The 20,700-nt window shown below is 39.8% G+C and overlaps 1 pseudogene; it reads right to left on the reverse strand.

Moving 5' to 3' along the window:
- Nucleotides 1-16,438: 16,438 nt before the first annotated feature.
- LOC125101280 (olfactory receptor 11L1-like) lies at nt 16,439-17,936 on the reverse strand (annotated as a pseudogene).
- Nucleotides 17,937-20,700: the final 2,764 nt, after the last annotated feature.

Consider the following 20,700-nt stretch of genomic DNA (forward strand, 5'->3'; position numbering starts at 1 on the left):
GTGTGTGTGTGTGTGTGTGTGTGTGTGTGTGTGGTATGTAAGGTAGTCAACACATTATATAACCAATCTATATCACCCCTTTCATCTCAGATTGGCAAACTTAATTCAGAGATTGATAAAGAGCATAAATGTATCACTGAAAATATATGCCCATAAATGAGAAATAAACCCATATGCAATTTCACAATGCTCTTAAAATGATCAAAAAGCTTAACTTTGAAACAACTTAATTATTTTTCTAAGATAACTAATAGAAATTTGCAAATTCAACTGTTTAGGCGATTAATTATGCTATTCTTACTAATATTGAGGTATTGAAAATCATCAAAATAATTAGATTTTGTGTATTATAATTTTTTGACATTGTAATTTATGACATACATAATTTAAGGTACCAGGAAAGAAAACAAACAAACAAAAAAATCAATCTTTTGTATTGCTAAATGCAAGATGTATTATTACTTCTGATTTTTCATTACAGTGGAAGGACAATAGAATTATTTTTAAGTCTAGTATTTTCTACTTGGAATATTGGACAAATCTTTCTGTTTTGTGAAACTCTAGTTCCTTTCTAAGAAATGGATAATATTTGATTAGTAAAATGTATAGTTGTGTTGTGTAGTACATATGATACAATGAATAGAAGTGGGAGAAATTTTCAGCTTAAAACCGAAAACTTGTAATTCATCAAAAACAGTTGCATGATGCAGACTGATTTGATGTTCTTATTCATTTGAATAAAATACTTGCCCAGTGAAATTTCACAAATAAGTGTTAAGATTTTTAAGATTCATTGATCTTCAGCATTGTAGTGGCTATGACAAGGGAACTGGTTTAATCTCACTATTTTATTTTATTTTATTTTATTTTTAAGGTTTCAGAACTTTTTATTTTATTTTCAGCATAACAGTATTCATTATTTTTGCACCACACCCAGTGCTCCATGCAATCTGTGCCCTCCACAATACCCACCACCTGGTGCCCCCAACCTCCCACCCCCCACCCCTTCAAAATTCTCAGATCGTTTTTCAGAGTCCATAGTCTCTCATGGTTCACCTCCCCTTCCAATTTCCCTCAACTCCCTTCTCCTCTCCATCTCCCCTTGTCCTCCATGCTATTTGTTATGCTCCACAAATAAGTGAAACCATATGATAATTGACTCTCTCTGCTTGACTTATTTCACTCAGCATAATCTCTTCCAGTCCCGTCCATGTTGCTACAAAACTTGGGTATTCATCCTTTCTTTCTTTTTTTTTTTTTTTTTTTACAGCTTTATAAACATATATTTTTATCCCCAGGGGTACAGGTCTGCAAATCGCCAGGTTTACACACTTCACAGCACTCACCATAGCACATACCCTCCCCAATATCCATAACCCCACCCCCCTCTCCCAACCCCCTCCCCCCATCAACCCTCAGAGTGTTTTGTGAGATTAAGAGTCATTTACGGTTTGTCTCCCTCCCAATCCCAACTTGTTTCATTTACTCTTCTCCTACCCCCTCAAACCCTCTTGGTTCATCTCCTCTCCCTCATATCAGGGAGATCATATGATAGTTGTCTTTCTCCGATTGACTTATTTCGCTAAGCATGATACCCTCTAGTTCCATCCACGTCGTCGCAAATGGCAAGATTTCATTTCTTTTGATGGCTGCATAGTATTCCATTGTGTATATATACCACTTCTTCTTTATCCATTCGTCTGTAGATGGACATCTAGGTTCTTTCCATAGTTTGGCTATTGTAGACATTGCTGCTATAAACATTCGGGTGCATGTGCCCCTTTGGATCACTATGTTTGTATCTTTAGGGTAAATACCCAGCAGTGCAATTGCAGGGTCATAGGGTAGTTCTATTTTCAACATTTTGAGGAACCTCCATGCTGTTTTCCAGAGTGGTTGCACCAGCTTGCATTCCCACCAACAGTGTAGGAGGGTTCCCCTTTCTCCGCATCCTCGCCAGCATCTGTCATTTCCTGACTTGTTAATTTTAGCCATTCTGACTGGTGTGAGGTGATATCTCATGGTGGTTTTGATTTGTATTTCCCTGATGCCGAGTGATATGGAGCACTTTTTCATGTGTCTGTTGGCCATCTGGATGTCTTCTTTGCAGAAATGTCTGTTCATGTCCTCTGCCCATTTCTTGATTGGATTATTTGTTCTTTGGGTGTTGAGTTTGCTAAGTTCTTTCTAGATTTTGGACACTAGCCCTTTATCTGATATGTCATTTGCAAATATCTTCTCCCATTCTGTCAGTTGTCTTTTGGTTTTGTTCACTGTTTCCTTTTCTGTGCAAAAGCTTTTGATCTTGATAAAATCCCAAAAGTTCATTTTTGCCCTTGCTTCCCTTGCCTTTGGTGATGTTCCTAGGAAGATGTTGCTGCGGCTGACGTCGAAGAGGTTGCTGCCTGTGTTCTCCTCGAGGATTTTGATGGATTCCTTTCTCACATTGAGATCCTTCATCCATTTTGAGTCTATTTTCGTGTGTGGTGTAAGGAAATGATCCAATTTCATTTTTCTGCATGTGGCTGTCCAATTTTCCCAACACCATTTATTGAAGAGGCTGTCTTTTTTCCATTGGACATTCTTTCCTGCTTTGTCAAAGATGAGTTGACCATAGAGTCGAGGGTCCATTTCTGGGCTCTCTATTCTGTTCCATTGATCTATGTGTCTGTTTTTGTGCCAGTACCATGCTGTCTTGATGAGGACAGCTTTGTAATAGAGCTTGAAGTCTGGAATTGTGATGCCACCAACTTTGGCTTTCTTTTTCAATATTCCTTTGGCTATTCGAGGTCTTTTCTGGTTCCGTATACATTTTATGATTATTTGTTCCATTTCTTTGAAAAAAATGGATGGTACTTTGATAGGAATTGCATTAAATGTGTAGATTGCTTTAGGTAGCATAGACATTTTCACTATATTTATTCTTCCAATCCAGGAGCATGGAACATTTCTCCATTTCTCTGTGTCTTCCTCAATTTCTTTCATGAGTACTTTATAGTTTTCTGTGTATAGATTCTTAGTCTCTTTGGTTAGGTTTATTCCTAGGTATCTTATAATTTTGGGTGCAATTGTAAATGGGATGGACTCCTTAATTTCTCTTTCTTCTGTCTTGTTGTTGGTGTAGAGAAATGCAACTGATTTCTGTGCATTGATTTTATATCCTGACACTTTACTGAATTCCTGTACAAGTTCTAGCAGTTTCGGAGTGGAGTCTTTTGGGTTTTCCACATACAGTATCATATCATCTGCAAAGAGTGATAGTTTGACTTCTTCTTTGCCGATTTGGATGCCTTTACTTTCCTTTTGTTGTCTGATTGCTGAGGCTAGGACTTCTAGTACTATGTTGAATAGCAGTGGTGATAACGGACATCCCTGCCGTGTTCCTGACCTTAGGGGAAAAGCTTTCAGTTTTTCTCCATTGAGAATGATATTTGCGGTGGGTTTTTCATAAATGGCTTTGATAATATTGAGGTATGTGCCGTCTATCCCTACACTTTGAAGAGTTTTTTTTTTTAATTTAATAACTTTTTTTTTAATTTTTTTATTTTTTCAGCACAACAGTATTCATTATTTTTGCACCACACCCAGTGCTCCATGCAATCTGTGCCCTCCACAATACCCACCACCTGGTGCCCCCAACCTCCCACCCCGCACCCCTTCAAAATTCCCAGATCGTTTTTCAGAGTCCATAGTCTCTCATGGTTCACCTCCCCTTCCAATTTCCCTCAACTCCCCTCTCCATCTCCCCTTGTCCTCCATGCTATTTGTTATGCTCCACAAATAAGTGAAACCATATGATAATTGACTCTCTCTGCTTGACTTATTTCACTCAGCATAATCTCTTCCAGTCCCGTCCATGTTGCTACAAAACTTGGGTATTCATCCTTTCTTTTTTTTTTTTTTTACAGCTTTATAAACATATATTTTTATCCCCAGGGGTACAGGTCTGCGAATCGCCAGGTTTACACACTTCACAACACTCACCATAGCACATACCCTCCCCAATATCCATATCCCCACCCCCCTCTCCCAACCCCCTCCCCCCATCAACCCTCAGTTTGTTTTGTGAGATTAAGAGTCACTTATGGTTTGTCTCCCTCCCAATCCCATTTGTTTCATTTACTCTTCTCCTACCCCCTCAACCCCCCATGTTGCATCTCCTCTCCCTGATATCAGGGAGATCATATGATAGTTGTCTTTCTCCGATTGACTTATTTCGCTAAGCATGATACCCTCTAGTTCCATCCACGTCGTCGCAAATGGCAAGATTTCATTTCTTTTGATGGCTGCATAGTATTCCATTGTGTATATATACCACTTCTTCTTTATCCATTCGTCTGTAGATGGACATCTAGGTTCTTTCCATAGTTTGGCTATTGTAGACATTGCTGCTATAAACATTCGGGTGCATGTGCCCCTTTGGATCACTATGTTTGTATCTTTAGGGTAAATACCCAGCAGTGCAATTGCTGGGTCATAGGGTAGTTCTATTTTCAACATTTTGAGGAACCTCCATGCTGTTTTCCAGAGTGGTTGCACCAGCTTGCATTCCCACCAACAGTGTAGGAGGGTTCCCCTTTCTCCGCATCCTCGCCAGCATCTGTCATTTCCTGACTTGTTAATTTTAGCCATTCTGACTGGTGTGAGGTGATATCTCATGGTGGTTTTGATTTGTATTTCCCTGATGCCGAGTGATATGGAGCACTTTTTCATGTGTCTGTTGGCCATCTGGATGTCTTCTTTGCAGAAATGTCTGTTCATGTCCTCTGCCCATTTCTTGATTGGATTATTTGTTCTTTGGGTGTTGAGTTTGCTAAGTTCTTTCTAGATTTTGGACACTAGCCCTTTATCTGATATGTCATTTGCAAATATCTTCTCCCATTCTGTCAGTTGTCTTTTGGTTTTGTTCACTGTTTCCTTTTCTGTGCAAAAGCTTTTGATCTTGATAAAATCCCAAAAGTTCATTTTTGCCCTTGCTTCCCTTGCCTTTGGTGATGTTCCTAGGAAGATGTTGCTGCGGCTGACGTCGAAGAGGTTGCTGCCTGTGTTCTCCTCGAGGATTTTGATGGATTCCTTTCTCACATTGAGATCCTTCATCCATTTTGAGTCTATTTTCGTGTGTGGTGTAAGGAAATGATCCAATTTCATTTTTCTGCATGTGGCTGTCCAATTTTCCCAACACCATTTATTGAAGAGGCTGTCTTTGTTCCATTGGACATTCTTTCCTGCTTTGTCGAAGATGAGTTGACCATAGAGTTGAGGGTCCATTTCTGGGCTCTCTATTCTGTTCCATTGACCTATGTGTCTGTTTTTGTGCCAGTACCATGCTGTCTTGATGAGGACAGCTTTGTAATAGAGCTTGAAGTCCGGAATTGTGATGCCACCAACTTTGGCTTTCTTTTTCAATATTCCTTTGGCTATTCGAGGTCTTTTCTGGTTCCATATAAATTTTAGGATTATTTGTTCCATTTCTTTGAAAAAAAATGGATGGTACTTTGATAGGAATTGCATTAAATATGTAGATTGCTTTAGGTAGCATAGACATTTTCACAATATTTATTCTTCCAATCCAGGAGCATGGAACATTTTTCCATTTCTTTGTGTCTTCCTCAATTTCTTTCATGAGTACTTTATAGGTTTCTGAGTATAGATTCTTAGTCTCTTTGGTTAGGTTTATTCCTAGGTATCTTATAGTTTTGGGTGCAATTGTAAATGGGATGGACTCCTTAATTTCTCTTTCTTCTGTCTTGTTGTTGGTGTAGAGAAATGCAACTGATTTCTGTGCATTGATTTTATATCCTGACACTTGACTGAATTCCTGTACAAGTTCTAGCAGTTTTGGAGTGGAGTCTTTTGGCTTTTCCACATAGAGTATCATATCATCTGCGAAGAGTGATAGTTTGACTTCTTCTTTGCCGATTTGGATGCCTTTAATTTCCTTTAGTTGTCTGATTGCTGAGGCTAGGACTTCTAGTACTATGTTGAATAGCAGTGGTGATAACGGACATCCCTGCCGTGTTCCTGACCTTAGGGGAAAGGCTTTCAATTTTTCTCCATTGAGAATGATATTTGCGGTGGGTTTTTCATAAATGGCTTTGATAATATTGAGGTATGTGCCGTCTGTCCCTACACTTTGAAGAGTTTTGATCAGGAAGGGATGCTGTACTTTGTCAAATGCTTTTTCAGCATCTATGGAGAGTATCATATGGTTCTTGTTCTTTCTTTTATTAATGTGTTGTATCACATTGATTGATTTGCGGATGTTGAACCAGCCTTGCAGCCCTGGAATAAATCCCACTTGGTCGTGGTGAATAATCCTTTTAATGTACTGTTGAATCCTATTGGCTAGTATTTTGGCAAGAATTTTTGCATCTGTGTTCATCAAGGATATTGGTCTGTAGTTCTCTTTTTTGTTGGGATCCTTGTCTGGTTTTGGGATCAAGGTGATGCTGGCCTCATAAAATGAGTTTGGAAGTTTTCCTTCTATTTCTATTGTTTGGAACAGTTTCAGGAGAATAGGAATTAGTTCTTCTTTAAATGTTTGGTAGAATTCCCCCGGGAAGCCGTCTGGCCCTGGGCTTTTGTTTGTTTGGAGATTTTTGATGACTGTTTCAATCTCCTTACTGGTTATGGGTCTGTTCAGGCTTTCTATTTCTTCCTGGTTCAGTTGTGGTAGTTTATATGTCTCTAGGAATGCATCCATTTCTTCCAGATTGTCAAATTTGTTGGCGTAGAGTTGCTCATAGTATGTTCTTAGAATTGTCTGTATTTCTTTGGTGTTCGTTGTGATCTCTCCTCTTTCATTCATGATTTTATTTATTTGGGTCCTTTCTCTTTTCTTTTTGATTAGTCTGGCCAGGGGTTTATCAATCTTATTAATTCTTTCAAAGAACCAGCTCCTAGTTTCGTTGATTTGTTCTATTGTTTTTTTTTTTGGTTTCTATTTCATTGATTTCTGCTCTGATCTTTATGATTTCTCTTCTCCTGCTGGGTTTAGGGTTTCTTTCTTGTTCTTTCTCCAGCTCCTTTAGGTGTAGGGTTAGGTTGTGTACCTGAGACCTTTCTTGTTTCTTTAGAAAGGCTTGTACTGCTATATATTTTCCTCTCAGGACTGCCTTTGTTGTGTCCCACAGATTCTGAACTGTTGTGTTTTTATTATCATTTGTTTCCATAAATTTTTTCAATTCTTCTTTAATTTCCTGGTTGACCCATTCCTTCTTTAGAAGGATGCTCTTTAGTCTCCATGTATTTGGGTTCTTTCCAAATTTCCTCTTGTGATTGAGTTCTAGCTTTAGAGCATTGTGGTCTGAAAAGATGCAGGGAATGATCCCAATCTTTTGATACCAGTTGAGACTTGATTTAGGACCAAGAATGTGATCTATTCTGGAGAATGTTCCATGTGCACTAGAGAAGAATGTGTATTCTGTTGCTTTGGGATGAAATGTTCTGAATATATCTGTGATGTCCATCTGGTCCAGTGTGTCATTTAAGGCCTTGATTTCCTTGTTGATCTTTTGCTTGGATGATCTGTCCATTTCAGTGAGGGGAGTGTTAAAGTCCCCTACTATTATTGTATTCTTGTCGATGTGTTTCTTTGATTTTGTTATTAATTGGTTTATATAGTTGTCTGCTCCCACGTTAGGGGCATAGATATTTTAAATTGTTAGATCTTCTTGTTGGACAGTTCCTTTGAGTATGATAGAGTGTCCTTTCTCATCTCTTATTATAGTCTTTGGCTTAAAATCTAATTGATCTGATATAAGGATTGCCACTCCTGCTTTCTTCTGATGTCCATTAGCATGGTAAATTCTTTTCCACCCCCTCACTTTAAACCTGGAGGTGTCTTCGGGTTTAAGATGAGTTTCTTGTAGGCAACATATAGATGGTTTTTGTTTTTTTTATCCATTCTGATACCCTGTGTCTTTTGATTGGGGCATTTAGCCCATTAACATTCAGGGTAAGTATTGAGAGATATGAATTTAGTGCCATTGTATTGCCTGTAAGGTGACTGTTATTGTATATTGTCTCTGTTTCTTTCTGATCTACTACTTTTAGGGTCTCTCTTTGCTTAGAGGACCCCTTTCAATATTTCCTGTAGAGCTGGTTTGGTATTTGCAAATTCTTTCAGTTATTGTTTGTCCTGGAAGCTTTTAATCTCTCCTTCTATTTTCACTGATAGCCTAGCTGGATATAGTATTCTTGGCTGCATGTTTTTCTCATTTAGTACTCTGAATATATCATGCCAGCTCTTTCTGGCCTGCCAGGTCTCTGTAGATAAGTCTGCTGCCAATCTAATATTTTTATCATTGTACGTTACAGACTTCTTTTCCCGGGCTGCTTTCAGAATCTTTTCTTTGTCACTAAGACTTGTCAATTTTACTATTAGGTGACGGGGTGTGGACCTATTCTTATTGATTTTGAGGGGGTGTTCTCTGAACCTCCTGGATTTTGATGCTTGTTCCCTTTGCCATATTGGGGAAATTCTCTCCAATAATTCTCTCCAATATACCTTCTGCTCCCCTCTCTGTTTCCTCTTCTTCTGGAATCCCAATTATTCTAATGTTGTTTCGTCTTATGGTGTCACTTATTTCTCGAATTCTCCCCTCGTGGTCCAGTAGCTGTTTGTCCCTCTTTTGCTCAGCTTCTTTATTCTCTGTCATTTGGTCTTCTATATCGCTAATTCTTTCTTCTGCCTCATTTATCCTAGCAGTGAGAGCCTCCATTTTTGATTGCACCTTATTAATAGCTTTTTTTATTTCAACTTGGTTCGATTTTAGTTCTTTTATTTCTCCAGAAAGGGCTTTTATATCTCCTGAGAGGGTTGCTTTAATATCTTCCATGCCTTTTTCAAGCCCGGCGAGAACCTTGAGAATCATCATTCTGAACTCTATATCTGACATATTACCAATGTCTGTATTGATTAGGTCCCTAGCCTTTGGTACTGCCTCTTGTTCTTTTTTTTGTTGTGAATTTTTCCGCCTTGTCATTTTGTCCAGATAAGAGTTTATGAAGGAGCAAGTAAAATACTAAAAGGGTGGCAACAACCCCAGGAAAATATGCTTTAGCCAAATCAGAAGAGATCCCGAATTCTGAGGGGGGAGAAAGGGGATAAAAAGGGGTTCAGAAAGAAAGAAAAAAAAAAAGAAACTATTAAAATAGAAAGCCAATAAAGAAAAAATATAAAAAGAGGAAAAAAAATATATATATTAGATAAACTATTTAAAAAACGTTAAAAAAAGAAAACGGTAAAAGTTAAAAAAAAATATTGCAGAAGAAGAGAAAAAAGAAAAAAAAATGAAAAAGAAAAAAAAATTAAATTAACTGCAAGGCTAAAAAATCATGGGGAGAAAGCCATGAGTTCTGTGCTTTGCTTTCTTTTCCTCTGGAATTCCACCGCTCTCCTTGGTCGGTGAATTGGTCCTGCTTGGGTTTCCCGTTGATCTTCTGGGGGAGGGGCCTGTTGTAGTGATTCTCAAGCGTCTTTGCCCCAGGTGGAGTTGCACCGCCCTTACCCGGGGCCGCGCTGAGTAATCCGCTCGGGTTTGCTTTCGGGAGCTTTTGTTCCCTGAGCGCTTTCCGTAGAGTTCCGGAGGACGGGAATGAAGATGGCGGCCTCCCAGTCTCTGGCCCAGAGGAGCTGAGAGCCCTGGGCCCCACTCCTCAGTGCGCCCTCAGAGAACAGCGCCCAATGACTCCTGCCACCCTGGCCTCTGGCTGCGCTCCGAGCTGACCGAGCCTGCGGCCGGTTCAGGGCAACCCCGAGCTGAGAGTCACTCCTCGGCTCTGTCTCTGTAGCCGGCTTCCCCGCTCCAATACCGGTAAGCTCTGCGACACTCAGACACCCCCGATCCTTCTGCGACCCTGCGGGACCTGAGGCCGCGCTGACCCCGCCTGGGCTTCACCCCAGTTAAGCCTCTGGAGCGATGTCCCTCACGGAACAGACTTTTAAAAGTCCTGATTTTGCTCCGTTGCTCCGTTGCTCTGTTGCTCGCCGGGAGCCGGCCCCTCCCCCCGTGGTCTATCTTCCCGTCGCTTTGGATTCACTTCTCCACCAGTCCTACCTTTCAGATAGTGGTTGATTTTCTGTTTCTAGAATTGCTGTTCTTCTTCTCTTCAATCTCCCGTTGGATTTGTAGGTGTTTGCAATCTTTAGATAAGCTATTTAGCTGATCTCCGCTACCCGAAGTAGTCTCAGCCTGCTACTTTTCCGCCATCTTGATCAGTTCCAGGGCTCGCAGGAAGGCAAGAGGCTCCTTCAGCGCCCGGAACGTGCCCGCGGAAGCCAGCTGACTCACGGGATCCATCGCTCGCCCGCGAGCGGGCTTCTGCCTTTTGGATGAAGTTTGGAGGGTGCCGCCGCGTTGTCCTCGGGGCCAGAAGCCCCGCTTCGGGGAGCGCCGGAGGGGCGAGGCCCGGGGCGGCCATGCGGCGGCGGGGAGAGCCGGGCCCGAGCGGGCTGGCTATCGTTCAGGGAGCCCTGCGCTCTGCCTAATCTCACTATTTTAAAATAAGAACATTTTTGGCTTTTGCTTCCCTCTCATCTCAGCAGGAAACTTTTCATAGTCAAAATGAGTCATTAAAATTCCAGCACCATCATTGAGCTGGTGCTTGTAGGATTTTCCAGTCACCCCCAAATGCAGGTTCCACTCTTTTTACTCTTCTCTCTGGTCTTCCTGGCAAATCTCTTTGGAAACATAGCCATCATCTTCTTAGTAATTTTAGATTCCTCTCTCAAGACACCCATGTATATCTCTGTCATCTGGCCTTTCTCAACTTATTTTTTATTTTTTTTATTTTATGTTTATTCTTAACTTATTTTTAGCACATTTGTGGTCCCCAAGATGCTTTTTAATTTCCTTGCAAGCAGAAAAGTCATATCTCACAACTTCTGTATTGCTCAGACTTACATCACCTATTCCTGGAGTCAACTGAGTGCTTTCTCCTTGTAGTGATGGCTGTGGATCAATATGTGACCATTTGTTACCCACTAAGATATCTGCTTATCATGAACTGGTCTGTATGCCTGACATTGTCTCTAGAGGCCTGGATAATTGTTTTTTGTTCATTTGTTTGTTTGTTTGTTTGTTGTTTTGCTTTTGCTTCAGTGGTGCTGCTCTACCTCATAATTCTTCCACTCTGTGGTCCATATGTTGTTGACTATATTTTCCGTGAATTGCCTATTCTTCTTCACATGTTCTGTGCTGATACATACCTGCTTGAGACTGTCATGGCCATAGGAGGGGCTGGAAATGTTATTCCCTTTCCTCTTCATTATACTCTCCTACATTTGCATGCTGGTGGCTGTGATGAAAATAGACTGTTAAAGGCAGGAAGAAAACCTTTTCCATATGTACTTCCCACCTGATCATGGTGACCATATATTGTGGAACAGGAGTGATCAGGTACAGGAGACTCAAGTCCCTCTATTTGGCAGAAGGAGACAAACTCATCTCTGTGTTCTATGAAGTCATCATCCCTATGATGAATTCTTTCATTTACAGTCTAAGGAACAAGGAAGTCAAGGAGGGTATGAGAAGAGACATGGAGAAGTACAACAATGAGACAAAACAATAAATCACAGACTAGAATCTTTAGAATTTAAAGGCAATGCTTACTTTCTTTTAAATTTGGCAAACTTTCAGATAAAAGTGGTCATCACGTTTTTACAAATCTCCTCAAGTCTTTCCAGTTCAGGTTTCTACTAGTATGGATAGTTATTTATTATGTGTCAGAACATTGTTATATCAACTCAATCAAGTATGTTGTGAACTACACCATAACCTTCCACATCAAGACATTGTCATGCCCTGTAGTCACTGCCTTTACAATATTTCATTCTCTATTTTTCCATTTATTTTGTGAAGTGTCAAATTATGACAAGGTGCTCATTCTTACTTTACTTATAAGCTCCATCTTTTTTTTTTTGGGGGGGGGTGTTAGCCTGAAGATATGAGCCTCAGATTTTTACTTATGTAAAATGAAAGGCTGTGTAAATTCTGAAAAATATATATCATTAATTCTTACAGAAAGGAAATGTATTTGAAACTTGAAATTACTAATGAGAATTTTTTAAAAGAAGTATAAAACATTGCATTTTTTTGGTTTTATATTTTTCTGTATCTAAACTTTTATCTTTGTGTTCTCTAATTTTAAGGAAGAGGGTATGATTTTTTTTTGAATTTGAAAACCAAGAAAAACTCTTCTCAGTTACTTAAATTTTAATTATCTGTGTATGGAAGATAGCTTGCAGAAATAAATACTAGCAGTCATTTTATTTGTTAACTTTTTAGATATGTAAACATATTGGCTACAGTGGATTTGCCCCTATAATAGTTTAAGGAGTCATATATTAACTAGTCTAATATTCCTGAATTTGGTGGCCAACTGTGGAGTTAATCCTAGATTCAATCATTTACTTGCTATATGCCTTTTATCAAAATGTTTTCTGTACTTTAATTTCCCTCTTGAAAAATCAGGTAATGCAATGTATAGGAGTGTAAATGTAAACACATAGAATAACTTAAAATTCAAAAAGAGGCTAAAAGCACACTAGATAAGATCATTTTCCATATGCTGTTGGAAAAAAAAAGAACTTTGTGCTAGATTCTACAATTGTATAGAAAGAAAGAAAATGTACAGTAATTACATTAAATAAACATCTTTTCAGACTCTCTTTCCTAACTTCTGTTGGAAATTGCTATTTCCATGAATGTAGAAATTCCTTTTTCCAAAGTTAGTACACACAGAATAATCTAGAGATTCTATCCACAACTTTATTAAGTATGAGGGCCAAAGAACTTAATGTGTCCAATTAACCTATTGCATATCTGAGTACCAGAGAATGACTGATGTTCATCCTTGTAGAGCAGGCCTTTGACTTATTTATAGAAATTTAATTCTAACATATGGATGAAACAGTAGTTTTTCCTCTGTCATCAAATTTTATTATATGCTGATGTATAATACATAAGAGAAAAAAGGGAAACAAATCTTAATGTAGAGTGAAGCAATAAGTGTCTGATTTGTAATATTTTCTGTAATACTTAGGACTGTTGTCCACAGTGGGGAGGCAGCTGGTAGCACAGAGAATGGTGGGAAACAGACACTCATACAAGAAAACCCATAGGGAGTATGAATCCCCATAATAGTTCACTTTGGAAGTCCAACAGACTGAATCTCAAGAGTTTAAAACCAGCGGGACTCAAAGCCTGGAATTTTAAATATTAGTGGGCTCATCTTTGAGAGCCCAGAGAGCTTTAGGAAGCCAAGTCCACATACCTAAAGAACAACACTGAAAACATCCCCAGCAGATATAGTGCAGACCAAGCAGTTTAAAAGATATAAGTGGAGGAAGACAGGAGGGAATATGATTTCCTCATCTCAGAGCATGGCCCAGAGAGAGGGATCACAGGAGCACCATTCCAGGAACAAAGGAGGAGGCAGGTGATGTCTCCCAATCCCAACATAAACAATGGCCTCCTTCAGAAACCAGTGTGGTGCCTACATGCTTACCTACTTACAAAAATCCCCCCCACCCATGCATCACCTCTGATTCACCCTCCAAGCCATGCTCCCCTTAGTCTGTGCACTGTAGACCCGACTCAAAACACCAGAAAAAAAAATGCTAACACCATATCTCTTGATCTACATGTTTTGTGGGATCTGGCAGCAATGGTGCAGGTCTCATTTCCCAAGCAGACCACGACACACTTTGCTAAAACATGGCCCACCATTACTTGGGAACAAACATTGCCTACAGTAAGCAAAGAGAGCTTCTGCAGATCACTGGACTACAGGAAGAAAGAGACCAAGACTCAAAAGCAGAGCACAAACAACGTGTATAAAGAGACACTCCCTGAAGCACCAGATCCCAGGGAACAGGGGACACTGCGCCACAGGAGCTAACTACAGGACCTCTTTTCCATAAGACTATTTTCATTAAGAGCAGGAGAAGTAGTCATCTTTCCTAACACACAGAAACAGAGAGAGAAAAGTTAGACAAAATGAGGATATGGAGGAAAACCTCCCAAATGAAGAATAGGACAAAACCACATCAGGAGACCAAAGCAAAATGGAAATAAGTAATATGCCTGAGAGATGATTTAAAACAATTAACATGCAGATATCCAGATAACCTGGGAAAAGAATGGAGGACATCAATGAGACTCTTTTTTTTAAATTATTCTTAAAGGATTTTATTTAATTATTTGTTGGACAGAGAGAAAGCACAGATGGGGGAGCTGCAGGCAGAGGGAAAAGCAGTTTCCCACTGAACAGGGAGTCCAATGCAGGACTCCATCCAAGGACTCTGGGATCACGACCTGAGCCAAGGCAGATGCTTAACCAACTGAGTCACCCAGATGCCCCTATCAGTGATACTCTTAACACAGAAATAAAAAAAAAATAGTGAATCAGAGATAAAGAGTACAATAAAGGAAATTAAAAAAATAAATTTTTGTTTGTTTCCTTTTTGTTTCAGAAGTGGAATTTAGCAAATTCATCACTTACATATGACACCTGGTGCTCATCAAAACAACTTTTCTCCTTAATACCCAGAACCAATTTAACAAATCCCCCTACTGCCTCACCTCTACCACTTCCCAGTTTGTTCTCTGTATTTTAAAGCCATCCACTTCCTGTCCTATTTCAGATTCCAATGCATTATTTGAAAGAATCAAAAGAACCAAAAGAACTAAAAACATGTGCCAAAGAATGAAAGTGCCCTTGCCCCTAAAGCTCAGGGATTGATGTGGACTATATCACAGATGGGTTACTGGACTGGGAAGAGAATACAGACTGATCTCACTGTGTGGGCAGGAGTGAATGAGTCTAGAATTTTCACACCTAGCCTTACTATTTGTAAGGCATCATCAAACCTAAAATATAGCCAAGATCCTCTCCCATGTGGTTACTGCTATGACATCAGCAGGTCTTTTTTTCTGTCACTCTATTCTCTAAACAGCAGTGAGATTCACAAATATAAAATATATCATGTCATTTCCTATTTGATACCCTTTGATAATCCATCATTTGTCTCAGTGTAAAATCCAAAAACCCTTATAGGGATTTCAATGATCTGCAGGAACGAGCTCTTGCTTTCTTTCCAAACTTTTCTCCTTCCTCCATCCCCACATTCCCAAGACTTCTCCTGACATTCATGCCATGCTCCCTGTCTGGGATACCACATCCATTCTTATTCTCCTCATCTGTAAATTGTAGATTAAAGTACAATGTAAACATAGAAAGCTTTCTTAACACTCTATGTTAATTCAGACCTTACTGTTCCATGTAGATCAACCAGCTTATACTCTATTGTTTCACAGAAAACATCACAAATAGATATAAATCCATTACTCCTTGAATAAGTCATTATATATGTCTCTCCTTCAAAACTAGAGGCTCTATTCAGGCCAAATATCCCTTGGCCATTTCTTTACTTTGTGTCCCTGGGCAATCCAAACTGCAAGAAGAGGACTGGTATATAAAAAGGGCTTCAAAATATCTGTGGAATTACTGAATGAGACAGTAGGCAGGAGTAGCAGAGGTCTCCTAAACAATGGCTGAATAAAATAAAGTTTGACTCATTTCTTCCTGCCTTCCTCCCCACCTATCTGTTCCCTTCCCTTTCCTTGTCTTCCTTTTCTTTCATTTTCCCCTCCCCGCTTGAGCATGTTCTCTCTCTCTCTCTCTCTCTCTCTCTCTCTTATCTTTTGTCTTTCTCTCCCCTTCTCCCTTTCTCACCTTCCCTCCCCACCCATCCCTCTCCCTCCACTTATGCCTCCTTCCCTTTGTCTTCCTCCTTCCCATGCTCCATTTCTTTCCTAGGATTTAATTAAACTGAAAACATTAACATGTCTAAGTTCCCGTAGATAAACTTGGGCATTTCAAAAATTCTTTGTTTTTGTCATGAGGAGATAATTAAGTCAACAATAATTTGTATGTCTTTTCCTTTTTTTTCATTTATTTATTCCACAGACATTCAATAGGCACAAATACCACCAGGAACTGAATCTATAACACCAGTTTCCTATCCGTTCTTCAAAGATGTATAACTTTCACCACATATACTTTGTGAACTCAGGAGAAATTCTCCTGTAAAAATCTGAAAATAATGTGTAAAATCATCACACCCTTGAATCATATGATTAGATTCTCACCAGATGATGAAACTTCCAAAGGACAAAAATACCCCTAAAGTGATGTTGTAGAGGCAATTTATCTTCTGAGGAGTTGTTGCCAAAAGGCCATGAAGAAACTCTTTCATTATGGCTTATGGAATTCAACATGGCACCAAGGATGACATCCAGGTTTGAAGGCTCTGAATCTGTTACTCATATATTCCCAAACTTGATCCATTACATGTTCTATGCTAATTTTCCTTCCCTGAGAAACAAACAAACAACAACAACAACAAATTCTTTTTTTTTCTTTTTTTTTTTTTCATTTCTTTTCTAACAGCCTCTTTGAATTCTTGGTTCCTCAAACTATATATAACAGGTTTCAGCAGTGGGATAACCACAGTGTAGAAGACAGAATTGATCTTGTTGATTTAAGGAGACAGATGGTAATTGGGTCAAACATACATAGAGATCATGATCCCGTAGTAGATAGTGACAACAGCCAAATGGGAGCCACATGTGGAAAAGGTCTTCATCCATCCAGATGCTGAAAGGATTCTCAGTATGGTAGATACAATGAAAACATAGGACACAAGTGTAAGAAGAAAACAAATGCCTTGCACTGCAACTGACAGGATGAAGATGACCATCCTGGTGAGATACACATTGGAACATGAGAGCTGCATGAGGGGAGGGAGGTCACAGAAGATATGATTGATCTGATTAAGACCACAGAAATCCAACTTGGAAATCATTAGGGAGGGTTAAAATCCTGTGCCAACACCTGTCAACCAGGAGACTGCCACCAACCTGGTGCAGATCTCAGGACTCATCAAGAAAGAGTAGTGGAGTGGGCTGCAGATGGCCAGGTATCGATCACAAGCCATCATGGACAGAAGGAAGAACTCAGTAGCCCCAAAGAACACAAAGAAGTAACGCTGTGTCATACAGGCAGGGAAGGAGATGGGTTGGCTGTGAGAGAACATGTTGGCTAGGAGAAGGGGCACGGTGGTGGATGTATACCAGATCTCCAGAAAGAAGAGGTATTTGAGAAATACATACATGGATGAGTGCAGCCTCTGGTCTTGGCTCACCACTGCAACAATGACAACATTTCCTGTGACTGTGTGAAAGTAGACGAACAGGAAGATGGCAAATAACAGTGTCTGCCATCCAAGAATGTTCTGGAATCCTAGCAGCTGATATTCAGTGCACTGGACACATTGGGGAGTTTCACTGCCTGTGGAAGGAAAAACACTATAAACCAGCCATCCAAATATTTGTAGCTATTGATGTTTAGCATCAGAGACTATTTTTTTAATAGATCTTTGTGTACAACACTTTATAGGAAAAAATGCATACTTTCACCTTGGTTTTATAAGAAAATATTTAGATATCAGAAGCGGAAAGTGGATGTTAGATCTTGGAAAGAATGTCAGCAACTCCATTTATGTTCTCTGAAATTTAGAAGTCTCAGGTCTAAATATTTTTTTTTTAAATCCAACTCTAATGGAATCCAAGTTTGGAAACCAAGGATAATAACAATTTAAAAAAACAGGCTTATATGAAATCAATGACTTTTCTTTTCTTACATATGGGCTTTGTCTGATAAACAGTGAGAACAGAAAATCTCCTATGACATCTTAGGGTAGTTTGTTCATTCTCCTCTCAAATAGTAATTGTGGATACTTTGAGCTCTCTCCCTCTCTCTCTCTGATGCCTTGTGCTGAGCTAATTTATACCTACATTGACATCCTTTCTTGTCCAGTTGGATACCGTGATCTGCCACTGAGCAGGTATCCTGTATACTTTCAACATATCACCTCTCCTTGTTTTTCTTTCATTTATTTTATTTTATTTTTTATATTATAAAGAATGTACCATTTATTAGATATTAACTTTTTTTTACAATTAGTCTTTTTTTAGTATTTCCTTTTTTAATTTTTTAATAAACATATAAAGTTTTATTAACCCCAGGGGTACAAGTCTGTGAATTGTCAGGTTTACACACTTCACAGAACTCACCATAGCACATACCCTCCCCTATGTCCATAACCCCACCACCCTCTCCGACCCCCCTTCCCCCAGCAACCCTCAGTTTATTTTGTGAGATTAAGAGTCTCTTATGGTTTGTCTCCCTCCCAATCCCATCTTGTTTCATTTATTCTTTTCCTACCATCCAAACCCCCCACATTATATCTCCACTTCCTCATATCAGGGAGATCATATGATAATTGTCTTTCTCAGATTGACTCATTTTGCTAAGCATAATGCCCTCTAGTTCCATACATGTCATCACAAATGGCAAGATCACATTACTTTTTTTTCCTCAGTTAAAATTTTCTTTTAATTTTTTAAATTTATTTTCAGCGTAACAGTATTCATTGTTTTTGCACCACACCGAGTGCTCCATTTAATTAGTGCCCTCTCCAATACCCCAAAAAATGGGTAGAAAAAAAATGAGAGAAAAAAATATATATATGCAAATAAAGGAAGAACCTCATCAAAAAGAACCTCAAGTATAAGATTTATATACTATCAGGACAAACACAGAAACACAGAAACACTGGCAGAAGAAAAATATGGTGAAGTGGTAATAAATTCTCAGTGTGGGCGAAGAAGGTTGTTTTGATTCTTCCTGGATGTATCTTGATATCTTTGTTAAAGGACTCAACTTTCCTAAGATAAAGGGGGATTAAAAATTGGTTTCCCTATAGGGGTAGCATTGATTGGGGAAAGGGGATTACCTTGAAGTTTAACTCTATATGAATATTAGAAAATAAAAATAAAAAAGGAATAAACTAGACTAAACTAAACTAAAATTAAAAAACAATAAAAAATAGAAACGCAAAAGAAAAACACAGGTGTATGTATCAAAAAGTTCATGTTTGAAGGTTATTATGGAATGTGACGTACTGTACATCTCACTGTTATGGTAAATAGGTTAAAAAGTTATCTATATAAAAAACTGAACCAGAATAGTGGGAACAAGTTAAAAATAAAGGTTGTATCTATGAAATAGTGGTGGTTGTTCTCTTGTAGCCTTTTTTTTTTTTTTCTTTCCTGGTTGGTTTTCTGGGGGAGTGATCTGCCACGTGGGTTTTCAGTCAATGATGTTCCCTGAGTTAAGTCCTCCCGCCCCCCTCAAGGGGGTGGGCTCTGAGGAAACTGGTTTTTTCAGGCTTTTGTTCTCTGGAGGTTTTTATGTTTGTTCACTTTTTTTTTCTCTCTTGCCTTGACAGCTTTTGAAGGTTTAGAGGAAAGCAAACTGCACCATGACCTCCCTCTCAGAGAGAAGCCTCAGTCTGGCTGCAGAGCCCAAATAAATTCCCCCTTGGCCACTGGCAGAGCAGGTTCCCAATCACGGTCCCTGGGGATGCAGGATCTTTTGCTTGTACCCAAAACTATTGGAGAGGCAGCTGTCTGGGCAGCTCCAGACTGCCAGAGAGGTTCCAAGCAGTGATCGCACACTGAGTTTTTCCCACTGGTCCAGGCTGGGAGTGCCTGGTCTTTCGGGGTCTAAGAGCGCAGGGCTTGCATGCACCTCTCTCAGGGGAGGGTGAGGGTCACGCACGTGTCTCAGGCTCTGGTAGATTGGCGCGGGTCTAAGAGCGCCAGGCTGGGCCTTCAGGCACCTCTCTCAGGGGAGGGTGAGGGGTGCGCGCTTCTCATGATCTGTTACCAAGGCTCTGCGTTCTGCCCTCTGGCAAGGCTCCCAGACCCTCACAGGAGCAGGAGCCCACGTGTTCTTGGGCGTGCTGGCGGCTCAGGGACCAAGACCTGGTTTCTCCGCCACACTCTCTCTGGCTCAGCACCAGGGGAGGTTGTCCTGGGTCCAGGGACTTAAGCCCCTGTCCCTAGCCTCCTCAATTCCCACAATATCCCCCCCCCCCACGCAATGCTTTGTGCTCTTTGAGTGCTTTCAACCAGTCTTCAAGTTAATGCAGATCCCTAGATGCTGGGCATTCTCGTATTGGGATATTACTTTCCAATCGGTCGCCACTGGTGGCTCCCTCCCCCTTTTGTTTATCTTCCAATATCAGTCCAACGTTTCCACTCTGCTTTACCTGCCCACTGGCATCTTCTGTCCCTGTAGAGATCCAGATGTGTATAATTCTGATCTTAGGCTGATTTCGTGGGTGGTCAGAGTTCTTTGGAAGGTAATCAGCTCACTTTAGGGTACAAGTTGAAACAGCGCCTCCTCCTACTTCCCCACCATCTTGTCTCCTCACATTATGGTTTTGATTCATATTTCCCTGATGTTGAGTGATGTTGAGTGTTTTTTCATGTGTATGTTGGTCATTTTTATATCTTCTTTGGAGAAATTCCTCTTCATGTCTTCTGCCCATTTCTTGACTGGATTGTTTGTTTCTTGGGTGTTGAGTTTGATAAATTATTTATAGATTTTGGATACTCACTCTTTATCTAATATGTCACTTCAAATATCTTCTCCCATTTTGTTGGTTGTCTTTTGGTTTTGTCAACTGTTTCTTTTGCTGTACAAAAACTTTTTATTTTGATTAAGTCCCAGTAGTTCATTTTTGCCATTGTTTCCCTTGACTTTGGAGATGTGTCTAGCAAA

Source organism: Lutra lutra, chromosome 5 (genome assembly GCF_902655055.1).
Source record: "Lutra lutra chromosome 5, mLutLut1.2, whole genome shotgun sequence".
Classification (NCBI taxonomy): Eukaryota; Metazoa; Chordata; class Mammalia; order Carnivora; family Mustelidae; genus Lutra; species Lutra lutra.